At 40.2% G+C, this 12,186-nt stretch overlaps 1 protein-coding gene across 4 annotated transcripts in view; it reads left to right on the forward strand.

Annotated features, from left to right (window-relative positions):
- Nucleotides 1-2,481: 2,481 nt before the first annotated feature.
- nin (ninein (GSK3B interacting protein)) overlaps nt 2,482-12,186 on the forward strand; it is a 149,918-nt gene continuing 140,213 nt past the window's right edge. For all 4 annotated transcript variants that reach the window (XR_009509322.1, XR_009509323.1, XM_059958089.1 and 1 more), the window contains exon 1: nt 2,482-2,711. The gene's annotated coding sequence lies outside the window, so the exon portion shown is untranslated. The remainder of the gene's footprint in view (nt 2,712-12,186) is intronic.

A 12,186-nucleotide genomic window follows, 5' to 3' on the forward strand; every position in this document is an offset into this window, starting at 1 on the left:
CAGAATAAGGTCTGATTAAAAATGTTCCCCATCCTACAGTTACTGACTGATATGCTGCATTCTGTCACCCCTTTCTCTTTTTATCATAATAGACCTAAAATAATGTTTTCTGCTTGAAAGTGTTACTTTTTTGTAGTTTTACCATCATTAAGTTATGGAGAGTACCATGTCACTATTCGTTAGCAGCTGCTATAATCTCGAGAGAAGCAAATCTTTACATCCTACAATGAGGATCAAAGATCAATTAGTAAAGACTAATGTCTAACGTCTGTTGCCTTTCTTGGAGGGGTTTGTTTTCCCATTTCCCCAACACCAAGAAGGTGCTGACACACACAAAATGCTGGAGAAACTTCACAGGCCAGGCAGCATCTGTGGAACAGAGTCAACGTTTTGGGCCGAGACCCTTCATCTGGATGGGAGAAAGAAGATGAGAAGCCAGAGTAAGAAGGTGGGGGAGGGGAGGAAGAATTACAAGGTAGTTGGTGATAGATGAAACTGGGAGAGGAGGCATGAAGTCAATTGGTGAAAGAGATAAAGGGCTGGAGAAGGCAGAACCTGGTAGGAGAGGACAGAAGGCCATGGAAGAAAGGGAAGGGGAGGAGCACCAGAGGGAAGTGTTGTCTAGGGAAGGAGACAAGTTGAGAGAGGGAAATGGGAATGGGGGAATGGTGAAGGGAGGGGTGGCATTACTGGAAGTTTGAGAAATCAATGTTCATGCCATCAGATTGGAGGCTACCCAGAATATAAGGTGTTTTTCCTCCAAACTGAGTGTGGCCTCATAGTGGCAGTAGAGGAGGCCATGGACTGACATGTCAGAAGGGGAATGGGAAGTAGAATTAAAATGGGTGGCCACTGGAAAATCCCACTTTTTCCGGCAGACAGAGCGTAGGTGTTTGGCAAAATGGCCTTCAAATCTGCATTGGGTGGGTCTCACCAACATACAGGAGGCCACACCAGGTGATGATCCCAACAGACTCCAACCTGATGGCATTTCTTGAACTTCTGCTAATCTTCCTCTTCTTTACCATTCCCCATTCCCATTTCCCTCTCTCAACTTATCTCCTTATCTGCCCATCACCTCCCTCTGGTGCTCCTCCCCTTTTTCATTCTTCCATGGCTTTCTGTCCTCTCCTACCAGATTCCCCCTTCTCCAGCCCTGTATCTCTCACCAACTGACTTCTCAGCTCTTTGCTTCATTCCTCCTCCTCTCCCGGTTTTACCTATCACCCACTACCTTGTACTTCTTCCTCCCCTCCCCTACCTTCTTACTCTGACTCCTCATCTTTTTGTCTCCAGTCCAGATGAAGGGTCTCAGGCCGAAACGTGAACTGTTCACTCTTTTCCATAGATGCTGCCTGGCCTGCTGTTCTTCCAGCATATCATATGTGTCACTCAGATTTCTAGCATCCGCAGATTTTCTCTTGTTCGTAGAAGGTGTTGACATTGGGTCATGATTCTGGAAAACTAATGAGGTGAACATTTTGCAAGTTTATCTTCTCCATTTATTCCCTTCAAAGTATTAACTCCAAACTTGGTTGTGTTCCTTGTTGTGGTGAACTGCATACACCTGTCTGGACAAGCTTCCCCCCCCCCCCCACCCCGCTGTCTGCTCCTGTGGCTCCTCCCGCAGACCCTGGTATAAAGGTGATTGGAGGCACTGCTCCTTCCTCAGTCTCCAGGATGTTGTGTGGTGGTCACTTGCTGCTTGTGCTTTCTTCCAGCCAATAAAAGCCTACCTTAACCCACGTCTCGGAGAGTTATTGATGGTGCATCACCCGTGAAACAGTACCTTCATATCTGGCTGGGAACTATTCCAGTGAACTCTGCAGATGTTTAAAGTCAAGCACCCACACTTCCAGCTGAGCATCACTGGATGAGAATCCAACACTAGATAGTGACAATCTGCTGGAAGTACTTATTTGAGAGCCACATCTGCGGGCGGGGTGAAGGGGAGGCACTGTCACCTGGCATCTGGACAGATTGTTTGTTGTTCCAGATTACAATATCTCCAGTGCCTTGTGTCTACAACACCAGACAGTATCCACCATCCCACCCCAGACAAGAGTGTCGAATTTAACCTGACTACAATCAGCTAATTCAACGTAATCTCGACCAGTATTGGCCAAGTTTCAAGCACACACTAAGTCATTTGAGGAGCTAGTCGTTGATACGTGTTTCAATCATAGGAATAATATGAATCTATTTTTATAAGATCATTTTCTTTCCCTTAAACTGTTCAGTGGAGAATACGTTTATTATCGTTATGATATAGGAAAGAGAAACAAAAAGAACAAGCTTATTGTGCTTATTCCTTTCGATTTAGTACATTGGTCTTCCAGTCCGCAGAAGGCGCTGAAATAGTGAGAAAGCGAAAATTGTTTAAAGCAAACCGCCCGCCTGTAAAAGCCCATCTGTGAATGTCACATGGTTCAGCGCTTAAACCTGACCTTTTACGTTGAAAAGCGCAGAGGATATGCAGGAGCCGCCTCCTTTGACAGAGACCGTTGAAAAGCTGCAAGGCGAGGGCAGATCTCGCAGAGGGAGAGAGCGGGCGGTTGATCAGCCTCCCTGTCCGGCCAGCGCCAGCGTTGATGCCCGGGAAAGTGCTCGCCCCGACACTGCTCCCTGTTTAGGCATCTTCTGCCCTCCAGCTGAAGGCGGTTGACAAGCGGGGGAAGGCCGGGAAGGAGAGTGAAATCTGGGAGCAGTTGGTAAGCGTTGTTTTAGCTGCTGAATGAGATTCAAGCCGTGGAGTGAATTTTGCACATTTTTACCGGCACCAACAGCTGCATGAAGTGTCCATTTGGAATTGCTTTTCGGTAGCGGGGATCGTCAAGGGCAGTCAGGGCGTTTCTCTCAACGCTCGGCGAAAGCGTGTAACCCCTTTCAAGTTGATTACATTTTATTGGGTGTATGCTGTTTACCTTGTACTGATAATTGTGTTGCCTGTAGATTTGCTGACCTAGATTGCAGCTTCCTGTATGTATGCTTAATTAAACAGGGAATATCTTTAAAAATAATTATGATGAAGCTGAATTGTTTGAAGCCGGCATTTCTGGGCGAGCTAGTTTTGTCCAACGTCCCTCCCTGCACCCATCTGTGTTTCGGAGACGTTGCAATCCCCAAGCACTCCCAATATGATTAATCATCCTTCCTGCGAGTGGTCCAATGCTCGACTGTGTCGTTGTGTGGTGAACTTCTGGAAGCGGGTTCAGACCGTAACCGCTGCCAGACGACCTTCATTTAGATCTTTCACGTGTAAAATGATTTGTTTTGATTGTCCCTTACTCAAATTGTACCCCGTATACAGCGATCAAGTTTCTAATTTGTGACAGTTTATCAGCCTGTTCTTGTGTACCGCAGCTATGGGGTTTGCAGGTGTTCGCTAAACACACTGTTGCACAGTTCGCTCGATGAACAAATGAGCTGACAGCTGAGCCTCCAAGAGTAGTATTTGCCTCTGACTCTCTCAAATCCGTGTTCATTGCCGCCCTAGAGACTGGGGCACAAAAGCCAAGGCTGACGCTCCAGTACTGAGGGAGTGCTACCGCACTGGAGCTGTCCTCTCCTGGGGAGTACTGGTGGCTTGTGGGCAAATTTAAACCTGCCCGTGCATATATCATTAATGTTATGAGATGAATTTATGTGAGCAAGAAAACAATTGTCAGGTTTTACGTTTTCTGAGATGAGAATGGGTTGGGCCTATACTCTTGCTTTCCACCAACTTGCACCTGAACCTGGATAAGACAACAACCCAAAGAAACCCCTGCCTGTTCTCCTGTGGATCCAAATCTCTGCTTCAAAGAAGAATAGAGAAATAATCCTAGAGTCTTGGCCAATGCTTATGATTTAAATCTGGTATTGAACTGAAATGGATTCCTTTCTACATTTGTTGATCATAAAGCCTGTAATTTAACCTTTAATGAGCTCACATGTCAATTTCTTTCTAAAAATGAGGACGCCAAAAACATTCAGAACCTCTTTGTGCTCCCATAAGCATTGGTACCTGTTGTTGATCAATCTAGGTTATTCATCTGGATGTTGTTTTACATTTCTTTCTGTTTTGAATATCTATCAGTTTTCTCTCTCGATGTGACTTGGAATATTTTGCTAGTTCAAGGATCTTTATGTCTGTGCAACCTGTTGTCTAACCTGGCAGTGGATTGTAATATTGCTACCATTGGGCAGGGGTGGGGAGAATGGGAATGGGAAATTTTGCTTGCTTTTTCTTGCCTCTTTCAAAGATATTTTTGGATTTGTTTTCCATTGCTATCACTTGGTGGAGCAGTGGATGTTTTGTTTCTCAAAGCTGATTTTAAAATTTTGTAAACAATTAAATTCACCCCTTCTCAGAAACTGGAAAAAGTCCTTGTGTTCTTGCCAATATTCAACCATAATCAAGTTCACTAAAAGGGCAATTGCCATACCTTATTTGTCTTTGTAGGATTTCTGTTTATAAGGACTGGTACATTTCCCTATATAACAAGAAGAACTCAAGAAAAATAGAAGGAGTAGGCCACTCAGCCCTTCAAAACTGTTGCATTGTACAATATGATCATGACTGATATATGCTGGCCTTAATGACTCTTTTGTGCCAGTTCTTTGAGGCTCCATTTCTCAATCTTACAAAAATTTATCTGTCTCAACTTTAAATCTGGCTTCCACCACCTGTGAAGACAGAATTCCAGTGATTTATAGTACAATAGTTGTTTCTCACAAGGTTTCATTATTTGGAAATGGTCCATGATATCCCAAAATCAAGAAAGATAAATTTTTCTTTGATTTCTAAGGCTTATCAATAATTTTTTTAATTACCCTTCTACAACGTACAAAATAATGGGGAGTATATAGTTTTCTATCTTGATCTGGATAAAGCAAGTGGGGCATTATTGTAAGGAATGAATTGCATTTCCTAAGGATGGACTTCTGTTATAGTGGAGGCTTGTTAACATCACACTTCTAATCTGCATACACGTGCTGCCTCTGCCTGCATTGAAAGGGGATGCTCTTTGAGCTGCTACCCCTCATTGCTTGCTTACTAGTCATGACTGGACGTGGCAGACCTTAATCTGATTTATTTGTTTTTGAGGTCGCATATTGTGGTTCCTCAGGTTGGCACCTAGTTTTTTTTCCCAGAATGCTTGGTACTGGTGCATCCCACAAATTAGTGAGAATAGAGTCAAAGTAGGTTTCTCATCTTATTGAGTTCCACCATATCTGCCACAGGGGTAGTTTGAAATCAGTGCCTTCAAGGCTGGGTTTGGAAAGATCATCTTTTGTTGACCCCCACTCGTGTGCCATGTCCTTGCCACTCTCACTGTTGTTACTGTCATTATAGGCAAGTGCTAATTCGTCATTGAGGAAGGTCAGGAGAAAGCTTTCTTTGGCTGAATTTGATCTGATGTGCTGGGATTTCATATGATCTGGAATCAATATTGAACATTCTAGGAACATCTCCACCCTGACACTGTAGTCTACTGCTGCCTTAAATAGACCTGGCCCTTCTGTGAGACAGGGAAAACCCAGTGATGGTTTTGGAGTAGTTGGGGATGTTGGCTAAAATCTGCAATACCTGACGACAACTTTGTCCGACTCTTCATTGATTGGTCTGTGGGACAACTCTGCCAATTTTGACAAAAGTCCCCAAATGTTAAAAAGAAGAACCTTGCTGGTTTGACTAGGCTCTGTTATTTTGTCCTGACATTAATGAAGTTTAAATGTCAATCAAGTAGTTTCAGGATCGTCATTACTGACACAAATATTTTATTCCAAATTTATTTAATTAAACTAATTTAAATTCAACAGCTGCTGTTGATGTGATTTATACATTTCCAGATCATTACTTCAGGCCTTAGATTACTGCTTTTGTAACCTGTTCTCACGGCTTTTATTATTCGCATGTTAATCCTCTTCTATATGCTTCATGGTTTGTTCGTCTGTGTGTTGGACTTCAAAAAGATTTTTACTAGTCTATATGCCGTGCGAGGACATTGTTACTGGCTTTTCTTGATTTTTTTAAAATTCAAAATCCATTCCGAATGTTGGGAAGCAATATGCAGTGTGCCATTTACTCCTGAGTTATTTTCTGAGCAGGAGAAGTAACGTTTACAGTTTTTTTTAAAAAACCTAAAATCCATTGCTGGATGTGAATTATTCGTTTCAACGTTCACTCCTCTTAACGCTTCAGGTGCATGTGAAAGAAATGAGATGACTGAGTCACATTTACTTCCCTCGTAGCTGCTGTCGCTGTTGCTTTATATTAAGCAGTAGCCCTGTTACTGAAAGAAATGTCACCCACTGAAATATTTCCTTTTCCTGAGAGAGGTCGTTGCTACTGTCTGATGGTGTGTCTGATGATTTCACAAATGGGTTAGCTCTTCAACGTAATTAAAATTGGGTAATTTATTTATACCTCAAGTAGAAGTTTAAAACAAAGGCAGTTTTTAATTAGTACTCTTGTTTGTAATTAGTATACTTGCAAATGATAAATGCATTGGAGATCAGACTTGTTTTTCACTCCTCCCCAGGAGGGGTTCCACTGGCGCAGTGGTTGGAGGTACTGTATATTATTGAAACTGGAGGTATACGGATCAGTAGGTCTAAAGGAGTGAGCTCCCACTCCTCCTAATTCCACAAATTATAAACTGCCCTTGTTTTTATTGCTCTCCCTGCCTAGCTCTGTTTTAATATTTTCAGTGGTTCAATTGATGTTTTCATGTTCTTACCATGATTTGGTACTGGCCCGTCCGAGTCGAGAAGACCTCATTGTCCGAATGCACTATTCGCCCATGTCTGCTGCTGGGTATGGTACCCTCCTCTTCCTATAGTTGAACGTGAGAGAGATCAGAAATCATTTTGCAGCAAATTACAAATGGAATGTGCATACAGCAAAGAAAAAGAAAATGTGGGCACTTAAACCATTGCTCTTTGGCTAAGTTGGAAGATGAGATGTGTATTAAGCAAACAGGGCAAAGAACATGAAAGGGAAAGGAGCTATACTCATAGGGAAGGGGACTGAGAACAAAGGAATAGTGACAGGAGGAATGATGAAAGATTGTATATAAAGCATGCGCAGAAAACGTATGAATTTTTTTTGCAGCCCCACAGCCTTTTGGAAAAACCCAGTGTTGCTGGCCTAAAGGTTGCAATGTAAATGGTGTCTCGAACAGCTCTGAAGAAGATGGCCACTAACTGATGGTTAACACATCATCAGTCATTCATTTTACGTGAGAAAATGTGAAACCAGTTATTATTCCAGAGTAAGTCTGACTATAGTTCTGTGAGCATTTAAATCAAATCCACTGTTAAACCTGTTCACTTATCCTGTGGCAGCAGTGAAAACACCCTTTGAAAACAACAGCCAAACAACATTGTTTTTCCTAAGTTGAGCTTGACTTTAGCAAGCTCGATGCACTAATTAGCTGCTCATTCAAAGGGTTCCTTTCCAAACCCAGAATCTGGATGGATGGCAGCAGAATGGAGATTTATGGGACCAGATTGATATTGTCACTGGGCCTGGTTGCATGTTGCCATTTGAATGGGTTGATAGCACCTATCACATCTTCATTAACTGCTTTCCATTTCAGCTCGGGAACTTGGCATTTGGTCACATTGGCAGCAGATGTCAGTAAATGGAATGAGGGGAGAAGAACAGGATTGACATTGACTCCAGCTCCTCCTAGCCCCACATAAATTTTAATTGTTCTAAAATGGCATTCAGCAGACCACATCTGTGCTAAGGAACACTGACCGGACAGATGTCTCTTCCACTCACAGTAGCTTTATTTCTCAAAGGCTTTGACATCTGATATAAAACTCCTTATTAGCATATGTAAGGCATTGACACCTGTTTGGGCAGACCTCCATGTTATCCACATATTGTATGAGAACAATAATACAACAAATGCTCTTCTACGTCCCTCATGAAATTGGTCACTTCTAGTAATTGTCACTAATTAACCAATTTCTACCTGCAGTTTTTCATCACCAAATCATTTTAGGGTAGCCTGCTGTGTGGGAGATTTAGCATCTGTGAATTACCCTGCAAATTGAAACAATTCCACTGAGTTGCTATGGTCCAAAACATAATGAAGAAAGATGTTTTACAATGGCATATTTCAGCCTTGAGACTTAAAAGCATCAAAACCTTTGACCTATATGTGAGAATGACTCTTCTATTTAATCAAGATAAAAAGAGACCCTTTTTTTGTAGATATAAAAATCTTGAAGCGGTGCTAATTTTCTAGCTGCTCTTGTCAAAACAACAATTTATCATCAGGCAATAAAAGCCTGCTAATAGACCAGCTAGTGTTGTTGATGCCTGCTGTTTGCTGGGTGGAATATCAGTGCTAAAGTTAAATGTTACTGTGAAAATCAAAACCAATAAAAATCAATTGAAGCTGCAAGTTGGTTATAGATGTGGGTTTATTTGTTAAATACGTTATATGCAGCCTAAGATTGTTTGTGACAGATTAAGCTAAATAGGCAAATGGCCTAATTTTCAACTTGACTAACAATAACCCTTCTAGTTAGAGGGCCATTTCATTTTGAGCTGCAGGTGGAACAAACGAGTCAAATAAATCAACGCTTCATTGTTTGGAGTAATGAGTGTCAGGATAATTATATTTTTCAAAACTGTGACTATCCAGGGATGAAAACTTTCATATCTCTGGCCTTTGCTTATTATATCAAAGCACTGCTTTCAAAAAATGAGGCAACAAAACATTTTGGCTGGTTCTGTTCATGCTGTGTTCGAGTGACCCAAATCAAAGTTTCACATTATCCTTACCAATAAAACCAGTTTATTTTATGAGCTACACATATTAAATGAGATGAAATATGCAGAACTTTTTGTAAACAGCTTTACCATGTTCTAAATAGTGCTTTTAAATTGCATTCTTGTCATTAGTGTTAAAGTAATCTGTAAACTACTGTACATTGAGGCATCGATAGAAAGTTTATGTGCACAGAACTTTAAAATCAAGTATGAAGTAAATTAAACAAAGATGTTGAATGGCCTAGCTCAGGAACAGATCTTTCAGCACAGTGTGTCTGCCAACCAGTCCAAACCAATTGTATGCCAAGGATCATATCCCTCTATTCTTTACCACGTCATGGGTCTGTTAAAGCCTCAATGTTGTTGCCTTATCTGCTTCTAACACCTCACCTGGCAGCACATTCCAGGCACCTGCCATTCCTGGGCATTTTTCTTTTAAAGAAAAACACTTTCCTTTCAAATCTTTTAACTTTTCCCCTAACACTTGATACAGATGCACCCCTTTTTATAGAGGAGTAGCCTTCCTAGAAAACTGTAAATGATTTTCTGTAATGCAAAATGCTATTTCCCATTGAATACAATGTTATAAGTGGAGATGCATTGCTACAGGATATTTATCCCTCAACCGTAATGAGTACTGCAGGTTCAGTGCAGGAGTTGATTCCAAGCAAATCTCCTAAGTGGCCAGCAGCTGTATTTGGAAAAACTTAAGTGTAGATGCTCATCACTTCCAGTTTTCAAATTGAATGGAGTCATACACTTTTAAACACATATCAGTTCCGGTCACCCACCTACCAGAAATGTACCAATATGATGAAAGAGTAGAGATAAAATTTGCCTGGATGTTGCTGAGAGTTGTGGACCTGAGTTTTGGGGAAAGGTTGAATAGGTGAGGGCTTTATTCCCTGGAGCATAGGAGAATGAGGGAAAATTTGATAGAGGTAAACAAAATTATATGAGGTATAGATAAGGTAAACGAAAGCAGGCCTTTTCTGTAGAGGTTGGGGAGACTAGAGGTTAAGGGTGAAAGGTGAAATATTTGAGGAAGAACTTCTTCCCTCAAGTGAGTGTGAAATGAGCTACCAGTGGAAGTGGTGGATACAGGTTCCATTGCAACATTTAGGAAAGTGTGCTTCTCTAAAGCACTTCTCTAGATTTATACACTTCACTGAAAATGTTTAAAACAGTAGAAAAAATATTACCTTGGTCTTAAAGCAGTATCTCAAAGGAAAACCAGTTTCCAGCAAATTCATTGTGGGAGATAATTGATATACAGTGAAGATAAAGAGATTAGCTTTATTTGTCACATGGGCATCAAAACATACAGTGAAATACATCATTTGTGTCAAATCAAATTGGCGAGGATTATACTGTGAAGGCTGTAAGTGTTGCCATGCTTCTGGCACCAACAGAGCATGCCCATTGTAGTTAATGTTTGGAAATGCCAGTAGGCATTTTACAAAAGTTTTTAAACTCCATATCTTTTATTTTAGTTTTCATCTGAAACAAGATGCAGAAGCATCTTGCCGGTGCTCGAAAACCATAAGGACAGCAAATTATAGTGTGATTTTAGTTATGTCTATAAGCTAACTAGTAAGTAAAATGATATTGTGATTATTGATAAAACAGTGCTGACAAAATAACCTGTGAAGTTTTATTTTACGTTTGGATTACAAAAATATTTTGTTAATTAGGTCCAACGGCTAATTCAAGCCAATTGGTTCTGATATTTGAGTTTGTTTCTGGTTGTAAGGAAAATCTGATCTGACTCCAGTGAATTTGCAGTAATTCCTGGTTGAACATGACATTGAAACATACTACACAGCATGACCCAAAATGTTTCTATCACTGGAAGACCAGGGGATCTCTTTGGAAACATTTATTAATTTCACTGGTGCTGAGGTGGATATTCTCACTACAAGGAAGTTGATTTAGTCATGTAGACAGGTATGAGGTAGCGAAGGGTACAGAGTGAGGACAGTTGGAAATTTATTTGCAACTGAATAGTGAGAGTTCAAAAAGAATGTGTAAATAACAATCTACAAGAAGGAATTTGTAGATTGGTATTTGGAAAATGTTTTAATGTAAAAAGTAATCAGCTCGCACAAAATGTATTCTGATATAGAAAGCAACAGATAATTTAAAGAAGCAGTTAAAAACATATTCAGGATTTTAGATCACTCAGATTGATGAACTAAACTTGTAAACAATGATAGTAATCTAGACTACTGAATACAGTAGTTTATTTTTAAGGGCATACCAGGAAGAGCCTTTATTGCTTACTAGACTTGAGAAAAGTCTTTTTAAATGGACCAGATGAACAAAAAGCAGCATTTATTTTAAAAAAGACATTTCCAGCAAATACTTAGTCTCGAGTCATCTTACTGCATAAGCTTATTTTAAACAAATTAATATTTTTCAATTCAAACTGTTGGGGGGGAAAACTGTAATTCCACCCCCCCCCCCCCACTATTAAATGACAATTGTTTGTCTTGTCTATCTGAAATGCATGGCTTTCTTCTTTGAATTCTTTTTAAAAATTTGTTAGGGACAATCACATGTCCCAGTCTACTGACATAATCACTACTATTTGAATATTTTCATGAAAGTCTAATAGAGCATGACATGCTCCATTTCATATTAATCTCTGTGAGTAATTTATGCATAATGAGAAAGACGTACAAATTCTTAGCAGGAGGTAGGTCTGATATGTCTGAACTTGCTGTTGGGCTCAAAAATTGCATTTTACCCATTCAAAGATAACATTCAGTTAAATGTCATTCTTACTGATTGATTGCCCACCAAAAGAATTCTTTAACTGACATTATACATTGGGTATCTTTTTATGTGTGTGTCAGTGTGGTAATTATGAGACAGAGATATTAGACTGGCAAATGAGTTTGCCATTTTGACTATTTTCAAATTCACTTTATCCAATTTATTGGAGTGTCTGTGTGTGACTGGGGGGAGAATGCTTGAGTGCTCATGTATGAATGAGGAAGAGATTCTGATGAGAATGGAACTTTGCTCCTTCCTTTTCAAACAAAATAGATTCATCTTGGAATTACCCTGCTCTATCAACTAAGATGAAAATCCCTCCTATTTTAAAGTGAATACTTCCTGCAACTGATTTGATATGATTTGATATCATTTGATATGATTTAAGGAGTACCTTTGGTTTTATTTGATCATTTTGGATAGGGAATAAATGCAGGCTTGCCTCTGACAAACCAAGTCCTGAAAATTGAAAGGGGAAAAAAAAGGTGATTTATATAAAGTTCTGACACTGGGTGACCACTGTATCCCTGGGTGATCACATTTAACTTGGGACTTTTCACAGGGTAGTGCTTCATTCAGATTTAGATTCCAAGTGGTAGTAATTCAGGTTTTATGCACATGGTGTTATAACA

Source organism: Hypanus sabinus, chromosome 2 (genome assembly GCF_030144855.1).
Source record: "Hypanus sabinus isolate sHypSab1 chromosome 2, sHypSab1.hap1, whole genome shotgun sequence".
Lineage (NCBI taxonomy): Eukaryota > Metazoa > Chordata > Chondrichthyes > Myliobatiformes > Dasyatidae > Hypanus > Hypanus sabinus.